General features: G+C 39.8%; 1 protein-coding gene across 4 annotated transcripts in view; it reads right to left on the bottom strand.

Annotated features, from left to right (window-relative positions):
* dusp13a (dual specificity phosphatase 13a) overlaps positions 1 to 13,497 on the bottom strand; it is a 91,398-nt gene that overhangs the window by 23,591 nt on the left and 54,310 nt on the right. For 3 of the 4 annotated variants that reach the window (XM_039773457.1, XM_039773448.1, XM_039773440.1), the window contains exon 1: positions 6,523 to 6,605. The exons of the other annotated variant lie outside the window; for it this stretch is intronic. The gene's annotated coding sequence lies outside the window, so the exon portion shown is untranslated. Of the gene's footprint in view, positions 1 to 6,522; positions 6,606 to 13,497 lie in introns of those variants that run through there. 4 annotated transcript variants of the gene reach the window in all.

Genomic DNA, 13,497 nt, shown 5'->3' with positions numbered 1-13,497 from the left:
ATATATATAAGATTTCTTGTTTTTTTTTTTTTTTTTTGATGTGATTTGTTGGCTGTTTCCTTAATTTGTTAGAGGATGTCGTCATTACCGGGTTCATGGCCATCACTGAACAAAAGCAGAAATAGGCAGCTCTTTAGATAGTAAAGGTTTTCACCCCAATTAACTGCTGATTTTTTTTTTCTCAACATAACTCTGATCAGCCACAAGTTGGGATTCCTGTCAAGCCCCCAGATCCCCTCATAACCATTTTCCATTCATTGATCATCTCTTCTTGCTCACTTTAGATGATCCAGCCAATTTAATGTTTCTGGACAATCTCCAGATGTGCCATTGGTGTGTTGATAGTGATCTCTTGATCATATTATACTATTATATGGATAGAGAAGCGACTCAAAGATATTATATTTCCACTGATGTTCTGCGTTTTAAAACCATGGCAAAAATAATGTTTTAGATTCAGGGATTAGGAGCCTAATTTCAAAGTTTTGGGCTAATCGAATCAGGCATTTTGGCTAATTGTATAAATGCTTATGCTCTCTTAATATATTTTAGAATATAAATATTTTCATTTAAATAAATATTTACTTTTTCAGAGCTCTCTTAATCAGTTAAATCCTTTCTGAAGGAGATGTCTCTTTCAAGTGACACTAGTGAATTGACTGTGTCTGGCGTGTGACCCAGAGTGCACGCAGCAGCCTGAGGACAGCAAATCCTTCAGCATGAAGCTGTTTGAGGGTTAACAAGGTTTCTTCTGGGACTAGTTATTTGAAAGAAGATCTGCTGACAGCTGTGAGTAGCAAACATTTTTGAACACGTAGCTTTCAGCTACAGCTGCACTTCCTGACATTAGTTCTGTCAGATTGCTTTACAAATTAAAACAAGGCAGGTGCATTGCCGTTTCATCCTTAGAAGTCCTAGAAATTGCAATGTATTTACATGGTAGAATAAATTTAGACTTTTGCTGTCTAAAAGAATAAAATGTTAATTATTCTAAGGGACATAGACTACTGGAAGTGTTTGCCATCTGTACAGACACATGTAGTGGGTGGGGGATTAATAAAGCTGACTAGAACCCACAAGATGGCAGATTCAGATCTTCACTCTGCCCACTGTGTGACCCTGCCTACCCACGGTTCAGGGTGGCATAATCTGCCTGGTCCTAAATGTCCACTTTGCTTAACCCATCATAAGGTTTTTTTAAGCAAAACACAAACTATGCAAAAGCAATTATAATGGACAGTTTACATGTTTCAGCCCATTTACGTTAGGGACTTGTACTGTGTGAGTGAAATAAACCGTATTTGGTACATTTTCTTTATAGTCACATTGTAGAAGACTCTTCTCTCTTTATGCTGCTCTCATGTGTCCCTGTAATGGTTATCTAGGGTTACTATTATGAATGCCTTTTCCCCTCCTGGTGTCTGTTTTGCTAATATAGCTAAGGTTCCAAAACTGTTTCTAGTTTTCATTTTTGCATTATTGAAGCAGGTCTTAAGTTGATACAATCTGGTTTTATGCCAATTTATTAATAATGTAAGTTATTCTTGTTGCAAGCAATCGACACTTGAACACCATACTAACAATCGTTACCCAGAACTACTCTTAAAGAGTAATATTAATATTCTGTTCACGGTCATAGAAAAAGAAATGCAAAGAATCCATCCTATTTAATTCCATTTTTCATTTAAAGTAAAAATTGCGAGGAAATGGTCCCTCGGTCATCAGCCTTGTGAAATGTTGCCTTGTGCCGTGTAAAACATGAACCTCCCACCCGAAAACCTTATTTTTAAACCTGACACTTCTGTCATAATCTAAAATTGAGATCTAGTGAATCTTATAATTAAATCCAAGTAATACTTCATGCCTGTTATTAGCATAAGATGCTCAAGGTTAAAAACCTCAAGGCCTATGAGGCAGTTTCTGATGACTGGGCTCAATAAGTTTTAGAATGCTTGACATGGAGCATTACTGGATGAAAATAGCTGGAAATATAAATTAATATTCTTTATTGGATATGTTCAGGGCTCTCCATTAAGTAATGTCAAAGTTGTGGAACAGGAACTGGTATTTCAAGGTGTTTAAGCCTAAAGGATTAAATGTATCTACAAATAAAAGTGGCGGTATCCTACTCTGAGGCCACCTAAAAGGCAGAACTTAACAAGGCCACACCTAAACTGGCACCTCTGTCTCTACAGTAAATGGATCTCTTGGCGTAATCTGAGTGCAGTCATATACCTTGGACAAATGGATTCTTTACATAATTAGATAAAAGGGAGAAACAAACCCAACAGCTAATTTGAGAATTCTCCATTAACAGAAATCAGCTTAATAAACTGTGAACAATAGCAGTCCTATGGTAAGAAACAAAGTTAAGAAATAACCACTCTAAGACTGCAAAATTGACCAAAAATAAGCATTGAAACATTTCAAGCCTTCAAGAGTTCTTCACACACTTAATAAATAAAACTGTGCGAGGAAACCCTGAAGCTAAAAGATTATCTGGAAACTGAACACAAGACAGACTGAACAAGATTAATACAGTACAGGAAATATAAACTGAGTAATGATCTAATCCTAGCCAAAAACTCCAACAATTTGAAATCCCAAAAGAAGTCAACGCTAAATGGTTTAAAAAATAAAAACAACTCAAGAGACCCGAGGCAGCAGACAAATACAACAACCTCTTGTTAACCTGAGCAAGTCTGCCCCTGGTATGTGCCTCATTATTGATTATTAGAAGGCCGGCCTGATAGGGGCTCACAGTAGGGGGCTGGGCACCAATAAAGGGCAGAACATATCGGAAATAACAAGTAAATTATTAAAATGGGTAGATTTTTACATAATAGTAGGAGGGGGCAAGATTAATAAACTTCAAAGTGTGGCAGCCATTGACTGAGCCCAGGTCTAAGCATGACTGACATCCTGTACCTTTACCGGATTACTAAAATATAAAGAAAAATACTGATATTACACTGCAGTGTCCCAGCACTTTTGGAGGCCACTTTAGTATCTTCATAACTTAATATTCTTCAATCCTCTTAATGCAATTTAGGATCACAAACCCAGGCTTTACTGGTCGGGAAACTTACACTCGCCATCAAGCCTGCTTTGTCTAGTTCAGATGTGTGAGACGGCAAAAGCTCATCCTGGCAGCATGAGGTGCAAGGCTGGAATCTACCCTGGGTGGGTTGCCAGTCCATTTTCGACGATATACAGTTGTGCTTGAAAGTTTTTGAACCCTTTAGAATTTTCTATATTTCTGCATAAATATGACCTAAAACATCATCAGATTTTCACTCAAGTCCTAAAAGTAGATAAAGAGTAACCGGTTAAACAAATGAGACAAAAATATTATAATTGGTCATTCATTTATTAAGGAAAATGATCAAATATTACATATTTGTGAGTGGCAAAAGTATGTGAACCTTTGCTTTCAGTATCTGGTGTGACCCCCCTTTGCAGCAATAACTGCAACTAAACGTTTCTGGTAACTTTTGATCTTTCCTGCACACCAGCTTGGAGGAATTTTAGCCCATTCCTCCGTACAGAACAGCTTCAACTCTGGGATGTTGGTGGGTTTCCTCACATTAACTGCTCGCTTCAGGTCCTTCCACAACATTTCGATTGGATTAAGGTCAGGACTTCGACTTGGCCATTCCAAAACATTAATTTTATTCTTCTTTAACCATTCTTTGGTAGAACGACTTGTGTGCTTAGGGTTGCTGTCTTGCTGCATGACCCACCTTGAGATTCAGTTCATGGACAGATGTCCTGACATTTTCCTTTAGAATTCTCTGATATAATTCAGAATTCATTGTTCCATCAATGAAGGCAAGCTGTCCTGGCCCAGATGCAGCAAAACAGGCCCAAACCATGATACTACCACCACCATGTTTCACAGATGGGATAAGGTTCTTATGCTGGACTGCAGTGTTTTCCTTTTTCCAAACATAACGGTTTTCATTTAAACCAAAAAGTTCTATTTTGGTCTCATCCGTCCACAAAACATTCTTCCAATAGCCTTCTGGCTTGTCCGCGTGATCTTTAGCAAACTGCAGATGAGCAGAAATGTTTTTTTTTTGGAGAGCAGTGGCTTTCTCCTTGCAACCCTGCCATGCACACCATTGTTGTTCAGTATTCTCCTGATGGTGGATGCATGAACATGAACATTAGCCAATGTGAGAGAGGCCTTCAGTTGCTTAGAAGTTACCCTGGGGTCCTCTGTGACCTCGCTGACTATTACACGCCTTGCTCTTGGAGTGATCTTTGTTGGTCGACCACTCCTGGGGAGGGTAACAATGGTCTTCAATTTTCTCCATTTGTACACAATCTGTCTGACTGTGGATTGGTGGAGTCCAAACTCTTCAGAGATGGTTTTGTAACCTTTTCCAGCCTGATGAGCATCAAGAACTCTTTTTGTGAGGTCCTCAGAAATCTCCTTTGTTTGTGCCATGATACACTTCCACAAACATGTGTTGTGAAGAGCAGACTTTGGTAGATCCCTGTTCTTTAAATAACACAGGGTGCCCACTCACACCTGATTGTCATCCCATTGATTGAAAACACCGGACTCGAATTTCACCTTCAAACTAACTGCTAATCCTAGAGGTTCACATACTTTTGCCACTCACAAATATGTAAGATTTGATCATTTTCCTCAATAAATAAATGACCAAGTATAATATTTTTGTCTCCTTTGTTTAACTGGTTTCTCTTTATCTACTTTTAGGACTTGAGTGAAAACCTGATGATGCTTTAGGTCATATTTATGCAGAAATACAGAAAATTCTAAAGCGTTTCACAAACTTTCAAGCACAACCGTATATCATCTCAGCGCCTTTGGATGTTGTATTTCAGAATGTGTTCAGAAGCAAATATACAATTTCATTTGTTTTTTTGGCAGATGGTTTTATCCAAAGTGACCCACAGCATTTAAGATACAGTTGGTTACATTTCTTTTATTTTTTCCAGTTGGATTAATTTCAAGCCATATTGTTCATCTTCAGTCCACACCACATAAATCTAGTTATTCTACATTTATTTATAGAGCTCCTTTATAGCTCTTTATAGAGTTCCTTGCAGATTGGGATAACTGAGTATTTTATAAATGAGTTGAAGTTTACAGATAAATGAAAGGTTTACTATCCCTTTTGCTAAAAATTTTCAGTTGGGTGTTCCAGTTCTACTAAAATTAAAAATGTTTGGATTCCAGCATTGCCTGAAAAATGATGCAAATCCTCTAATTACTGTACTTGTGTAACGTACATTGAGAAGTGTTTTTCAGAAGTGTCTTTGCATGCAGTAGAACCCAATCTCTCTTGCCTGTTTATGGACTGTTATTATCTGATTCCAATTTTAAAAATCTGGTGACTTCCTAAGTCATTTTTTACTGCAAACATTTACGTCACACAGGCCCTTTTTTTAAAGCAGTCCGCTTGACAATAGGTGTATATGTGAATTACCTATCTTTAATGTTTTGTCAGGATGGGCTCAAGAGTTAATGTGATTGGTCATTACAAACATTTCAAATCACCGCTTACATCAAGTTAGATGGTCCATGTAGCAAAGTGCAGTGAACCTGAAACGAGAGACACAAAGTCAGCCTGCTGCCTAATATGACAGTTGGCAGTTTAGAAGCCAGAAGCCCGTTTTCATAGTTGAGCAAAGGGATTTTCTTTTCAGCTCAAGCTGGTGCTTTCTGATTCAGAGATCTGGAGTTTGCAGCAGGCCCCTCTGTGTCAGTACACATAATGCAGAGGGGCACAGTCCTGAGCAATTTCTTGCCAGTGAGAGTAAGAAAACAAATCAATACAAAGTTTCATAAGCTGATGCTTTTTGCTAAACTTGATTGGCTTTTGATGGTTTGTTCTGCTTAAAGTGTCACTTAGTATAATGTCCTTCATCCAGTCCCTCTCTTTCCCACTCTCCAATATTCAGCAATCATAAGGCAGGTCTTTTATTCATTGATTTCTCATTATTTATCAATGAGAGTTTTTTATGACGAAGAATCCATGTAGAATGAAAACTGGCAGAAGATGCACCTCTGTATGCTTTTCAGATCACATATTGCGGCTTAAACGTATTGGACATGTTCTGTTCAGCACAGCTAAGTGTAATGAAGCATTTCCCTCAGTAATGCACTTTGCTTTCACAGCTCTCATGTCTATTTGCCTTCTCTGTCACAGGTTTTCAGATCTCCCGAGACCCTTGCAGTATATTAATATATGTCTAATCCTGTTTTCACTTGCCTTTGTTTTACTGCTGCATACTTGGCTTTTGATTTGACAGCACACAATTATAAGAGACAACTGCAATTTGAGCACACTTGATGTGAATGGTTTACTTCAACAACTGTGCTGTTAATCAGTCGGATCCTAATGAAGAGCTACTAATTGTAGTCTGTGAAGCACTGCATGTTTTTTCAGCGTGTTGTCTATTTTGTTTTTCTTTCAAATGATAAAAGCACCCCTTTCCCAAAACACCTACAGTATAACTGATCTCTACACAAGTAAAACAACTTACTTTTAAATGTAATTTCTTCTTTTTTCTTGACTGTATTCCTTTGAGTTGCCCTTATTACAGAATGCGTCACACAGTGCTTGTCTTGCCACCCCCCACCCTTCTGCCCTGAGGCAGTTTCTTTTTTTAATTCTGTGATAATTATAAACCTTCTAGTTGGAGATGCCGTTACCAGCCTGGATCATAACCGGAGAATCTGTATACGTGCAGCAGGCTGCTGACTTGCCCTTGATTTTTGTAAATAAAATCAGCTTGCTTTCTTTAAGAATTGAGCTCTCATTGTACAAATAATGAAAAAAGGGCTTTTCAGTTGTTCTTCCAATAATTTGCTTTTTCCATATTTGTGAATCAAGTAATTACCTGATCTCCTTACCCTTTAGGTAATATAAAATTATACACAGTGCTGTAGGAGCGGTATTGTATAAAACACGAAAGACCTTCTTGGTCTGCAGGTATAATGATAATTGAACTGATCAGAATACATGTCTATTTGAAGTGCCTGCTTTTATAGATTTATGAGGATATATATTAGATATACCTCAAGTTAAAATTTAAAAAGTTTATCGACATACAATGGTGTGAAAAACTATTTGCCCCCTTCCTGATTTCTTATTCTTTTGCATGTGTGTCACACAAAATGTTTCTGATCATCAAACACATTTAACCATTAGTCAAATATAACACAAGTAAACACAAAATGCAGTTTTTAAATGATGGTTTTTATTATTTAGGGAGAAAAAAAATCCAAACCTACATGGCCCTGTGTGAAAAAGTAATTGCCCCCTTGTTAAAAAATAACCTAACTGTGGTGTATCACACCTGAGTTCAATTTCCGTAGCCACCCCCAGGCCTGATTACTGCCACACCTGTTTCAATCAAGAAATCACTTAAATAGGAGCTGCCTGACACAGAGAAGTAGACCAAAAGCACCTCAAAAGCTAGACATCATGCCAAGATCCAAAGAAATTCAGGAACAAATGAGAACAGAAGTAATTGAGATCTATCAGTCTGGTAAAGGTTATAAAGCCATTTCTAAAGCTTTGGGACTCCAACGAACCACAGTGAGAGCCATTATCCACAAATGGCAAAAACATGGAACAGTGGTGAACCTTCCCAGGAGTGGCCGGCCGACCAAAATTACCCCAAGAGCGCAGAGACGACTCATCCGAGAGGTCACAAAAGACCCCAGGACAACGTCTAAAGAACTGCAGGCCTAAAATAATAAAATAATTTATTAGCAATGGTTTGATTTCTTGTTGTACCGCTGCAATAATAATGGAGCAAACATAATAAAATGTGACCCAATGTGAACTACTCCTCCCGTTGCCTGATGGCTACATATCTCTCTATTACATAAAAAAATCCTGGGATGAGACTAGACATTTTTCAAGAGATTTTATCAAGTCCCATGAGATGAGACTTTGGCCATGAGATTTTTTAAAGTCCCACCCTCCTCTCAACCAAATTCAACCACGCACACAGTACTCTCACCTCTCATTCGTGTGAATGCTTTTGATAGACACAGTTCCTGCTCGCTCAGCTCTTATAAATTTTAACGTTTTCCTCACTTTAAGTTCCCAATTAAAGAAGATGTATTATGTCCAAATCTTATTGAAGAATTTCATCACGAAGGGTTATCAATAGAAAAAATGAGTACACGGGCAATCCTAGCACCGAGAAACGAAGTCAAATCAATTAACACCAAAAATGTTACACGGCAAATTGGTTAAATGCGCTTCAATAGACTATGCTGAATCAGTTGGTGGTGATCGTGCGGAAGATGAAAACATCAACTTAAAATATCCCGAAGAATATACCGTTAACACTTTATGGTTTTCCACCGCACAAATTAATGTAGAAAGAAGGATGTATCCAAGAAAGGTAATGTAGTACATCTTCAAGGATAACATTAGAATTAAAAAAAAAAAAAAAGTAATTTTATTTAATAGAAAGAAACTAAATTAAATCACAGGCAGTTATATGTTGTGTTGTCACAATGAAAGTCCAAACACAGAATCAAAATTCAATGTGATATTGATGAAAATTAAATTTAAAAAATAGTTTTTACTGGTTTTACAGTAAAAGTGTAAATTTAAAAAGTGTTTGCGTGTTAATTTCACAGCCAAACAGAATGAAATTGTATTATGCAATGAATAACTCTTAACAAAACATGAAACATAATTTACTTTCAAATTATTACGTTTTACTATTTTTAAATATGGTTAATTACTCTAATGTAAAATAGTTAGTTCTATTATGCATAAGTAACACTTTCCCTGAAAATAACAATCTGTTTAATTTATACATCTGCATCCCCCCCATACACGAGCGGCAGAACTGCAAACGGGCAAGCGCGTGGCAAAGCCCCCTAGTTCTACTAAAAAGAAAATATTCTACTCCTTAACACACAGTGCAGTCCTTAGTGATCCATTATGATTCCAAATCCTCAATTCAGGGTAAAACAAATATTGAAAAATAGGTGCTTCCTTAATGCCACAACAGTGCTGTAATATTTTTTTACCCTTAAAAGCCAATTTGCTTTATTGATATATCTGGGGCATGTAACAAGCATTAAACATGTGCATGTAGCATTAGCCATTTGGGTACTTGCCCATTAAAGAAAAGGTCTGCCCCTGGATTTGGTATTTCCGTTGAACGAAGTCTAAAATGGTTTGAACCCCCAGCAGGAGAAAGTCCCTCATTATGGAAGGCAAACTGTTATTTCTAATTTTGGAAAGTGGGCTGTGTGGCACTAAAGAAAGGTGAAAAAATCTTTATCTGTACTAATAAAAGGCAAAGCCCTCAATGACTGACTCACTCACTGACTGACTCACTGACTCATCACTAATTTTCCAACGTCCCATGTAGGTAGAAGGCTGAAATTTGGCAGGCTCATTCCTTACAGCTTACTTACAAAAGTTGGGCAGGTTTCATTTCAAAATTCTACGCGTAATGGTCATAACTGGAACCTATTTTTTCGTCCATATACTATAATAGACTTCTGCTCGATGTCCATGGGAGGCGGAGTTACGCCTCCCACGTAATTTAGTGCCTGCCCATATAAGGCTGTCAGTCAGCGGCAATCCAATAGAAACACTGCCACTAAATATTCACGGGTGAAGGACTGTGCTTATGCAGAGGAAGATGAGATGGTCAGGGTGGTGTTTGGCACAAACTCAGCGAAACTGCGAGAGAAACTTTTAAGTGCCGGGTCTTAGCTAACATTAAATACAGCTGTGGACATCGCACGAGACGGCACAAGCACAGCTGGGAAACTTCGATGCATGTACACCGAGCGGCGCACGTGAACTGACGCAGTGCACAGACCAAAAGCAACAGTTCCAAAGAGTGCTGAACAAAAACCGAATTACACAATTGAGAAGGCAGCAAAAAAATATGAAGCGTCTGATACATACAAGCATATTCATAAGTGCAGCTACTGCGGAAACAAAGCACACGGTGGAAAAAGTCAATGTCCCGCTAAACGAAGACAGTGTAAAAAAAAAACCGTGCATGCAGTGGGTCACGTCTCAGATAAAGAGGAAGACGAGCTGTTTATTGATGCAGAAAGAAACGAATCGATGAGTGAAACCTGTTATCTTTACAACGATTGACAAACACGGAATGTAACTTGAACACAACACATCCTACAAATTCGAACCTGATTGAAAGAAATAATGATAATAAAATCCTTGATGACAGCAACACTCGTAACACTCACAAAACAATCACTGTCTATTGACAATCATGTTACGTTATTTTGAAAATGTTCCCTTTTCTTTTTAATAACTTCTTTAACACACTACTTCTCCGCTGCGAAGCGTGGGTATATATATATACCCCGATCTACATACTCTCAAATAGACAAGCCACACGCCGTGGCGCAATGGTAGAGGCTTCGCCTCTAGCGCCGACATCCGATGTTCGATTCCCGAGAGGGGATGCACTCAGTATGTACGCGTGCTTCACGATTCATTTTACCCTCGCATCCCCTTGGTTTGAGACATATGAAAAAATATGCGGTTAATGCAGAATCATGTTATGTTATTTTTAAAATGTTTCCTTTTCTTAGCGCAATCACAGCTGAGAAGCTTCGGTGCATGTACTCCATAACGCATTAAAAAAAATAACGCATTTAATCACACTTTCAATTCCAAGCAAAGGGGAACTTTTGTCAATGCATGATTTCCTGGTACATCGATTACATTGATGCACACATCAGAGCTACAAAAATGTTAGAGTCAGAATAAAGCGTGTTCCTACGACTGATTGGAGGAAAATTTCATTTCAAAAGACTACCCGATGGAAGCCTTGATAAAAGCGTGGTTTTGTGCACACTGAAAAGCAAGCAAAATTAGATGCATTACAGAAAGTGGACTTTGTGGCTCTTACTGGGGATCATTGGACTTCCGTGACCGTTAGTAATTCTAATTACATCTAATTACAAAATGTTCAATGATCACACTGTTTTAGCCTAATGTACAAAATAATTTTGGCTAAGGTTACTCCGAGTTTAAAGATTAAGCTGGTCAAATTACCTTTTATGTTTCTGACTTATTTTTTTAAGAAGAAAAACTGCACTTTATGTTGAAATTTTAGTTATTATTATTTAAAGACAATACCATTCTGAAAATGTACTTAAAGTACTTAAAATACCACTTTATTTTTAAGTCTGCCCAATTTTAGCCATGGATGATATTTTTGTTTCTGTTTTGAATTGAAATGCAGTTTAAAAGCATTTTTTTTTCAGAAATTAAAAGAGCTTGAGTTTAAAATATTCATGTCCATGTCTATTATTTGATTCTGTCCCCACTAAAACCCTTTTAAATTAAAAAAAAATGTGCGATTTGGGGCAAATTTTCATGTGTGATTACATACGATTAATCAAGATTAATTATTACACAGCCTCTAATTAATGTAGATATATATATAGATATGTATATGTATATATGATGTGTATATATATGTTTATATATATGTGTGTGTGTGTATATATATGTGTATATATATATATATATATATGTGTTGTAATAAGTGGAGACCAGAGACGCGGAAAGGTTTGGGGCAGCCACCCGTTTATTACGGTTTCCCGGCTGCAAAAGTCTTTGAGGCATTGCAATAGTTGTTTACACAACAGAGTCCAAAACAGAACTGCCTGCCTAAGCCAAGGCAGTGAGCTTTATAGCACAGAGGGCGGAAATGATGTCGTCCTCTGGGCGGAACTGGAAGTGACATCATCCTTGGGGCGGAACCGAAGTGACCTCATTCTTGGGGCGGAACCGAAGTGATGTGTCCTTCCTGGAAATGGCGGCTCCTGGTGGGATTTCCGGGTAAGACCTGCAGAGAACTCAGAAAGAGCGTCAGTGCACCCGCCCCTGGGCAGATGTATAAACAGTATTTCCTAAGCCCTTCAGCTGCTTCCCATGCACACGCAGTGTGACAAGACTCCCCTCAGCCCAGACCCGTGGGTCGGGCGACCTGCACCGAGAGGTCGTGGGCCGGGAGAGGGCATCGGCGTTGGCATGAAGAGACCCCTGTCGATGAACGAGCGTATACTTGTACTGCTGCAGGTCAAGAAACCACCTCGTGACCCGTGGATTCACTCCCTGTGAAGGGCCATCCACTTCAGAGGTGCATGATCCGTCACCAGAGTGAACACGCGACCCAAGAGGTAGTACCGCAGCTGAGTTACGCCCATTTGATCGCCAGAGCCTCTTTCTCCACCGCCGCGCACCTGGTCTCCCTGTCCAACAGTTTCCGCTCAGGTACATAACGGGTGTTCAACACCGCCGACGCTTTGGCTCAACACGGCACCCAAGCCTGTGTCCGGCGTCCGCCTGGAGGATAAAAGGGAGAGAGAAGTTAGGGGAGATCAAGATAGGTGCTGAAGTCAGAGCCCTTTTTAAGTCACTGAATGCAGCCCCGCTTTATCAGACCATACCACCGTATTAGGAGCTCTTTTCTTTGTCAAGTCGGTCAAGGGCGCCGCTCTCTCGGAGAAGCGAGGCACAAACCGGCGGTAGTACCCGGCCAAACCGAGAAAGGATTGGACTTGCCGCTTGGTTTGGACGGGCCAGGCCATTATGGCTTGCAACTTGGAACACTGTGGCCTCACAGTACCCCGCCCACTAGGTAGCCCAAATATTTGGCTTCCTCAATCCAAAGAAACATTTCTTGGGGTTGATTCGGAGCCCGGCTTCCCCCAGTGTCCGTAATACTGCTGTGACCTGCTGTATGTGTTCCTTCCAGGTGCTGGAATAGATGACGCGCCATCCAGATAGGCAGCACAGAACGAGTTATGGGGCCGGAGCACTTTGTCCACCAGACGCTGAAAAGTCGCAGGCCCGTGTAACCCAATGGAAGGACACGATACTGCCAGTGTCCGCTAGGAGTGCTAAACGCGTTTTTCCTTCGGACTCCGTTAAAGGAACCTGCCAGTACCCCTTTGTCATGTCAAGTGTAGTCAAGAATTTGGCTGGTCCCAGTCTCGAGGAGGTCATCCACGCGAGGCATGGGATAAGCATCAATCTGGAAACTTGGTTAAGCCGACGGAAGTCATTGCAAAACCCTCCAACTGCCGTCAGGCTTAGCAATCAAGACGATGGGACTGGACCAGGGACTACTACTTTCCTCGATTACTCCTAGTGCCAGCATTCGCTTGATTTCAAGTTCCACTTCTACTTTCTTTGCCTCCGGAGTCTGTAGGGTCGCCACGGACGATCACCCCCGGGTCAGTCAATATGTCATGCGCAATCAGAGAGGTCCGACCGGGTTTTTCACTTACCACCTCTGGGACAGAGCGGATAGCTGCTTCGAGCTCTTGTTTCTGCCTGGGGATAGCTGCTCACGAAATTAAGGGAACTTACTTCGCAAGAGAGAGCAGGGCTGTCCGGAGGAGGGATCGGGACCCTCTCCTTCCACGGTTTCAGCAGGTTTACATGATATATTCGCTCAGCTGGTCGGCGATTGGGCTGTTTC

Source organism: Polypterus senegalus, chromosome 1, assembly GCF_016835505.1.
Source record: "Polypterus senegalus isolate Bchr_013 chromosome 1, ASM1683550v1, whole genome shotgun sequence".
In the NCBI taxonomy this organism is placed as follows: domain Eukaryota; kingdom Metazoa; phylum Chordata; class Cladistia; order Polypteriformes; family Polypteridae; genus Polypterus; species Polypterus senegalus.
The sequence above is the reverse complement of the archived record's forward strand: the minus strand, read 5'-3'. Positions and strand labels throughout refer to the sequence as shown.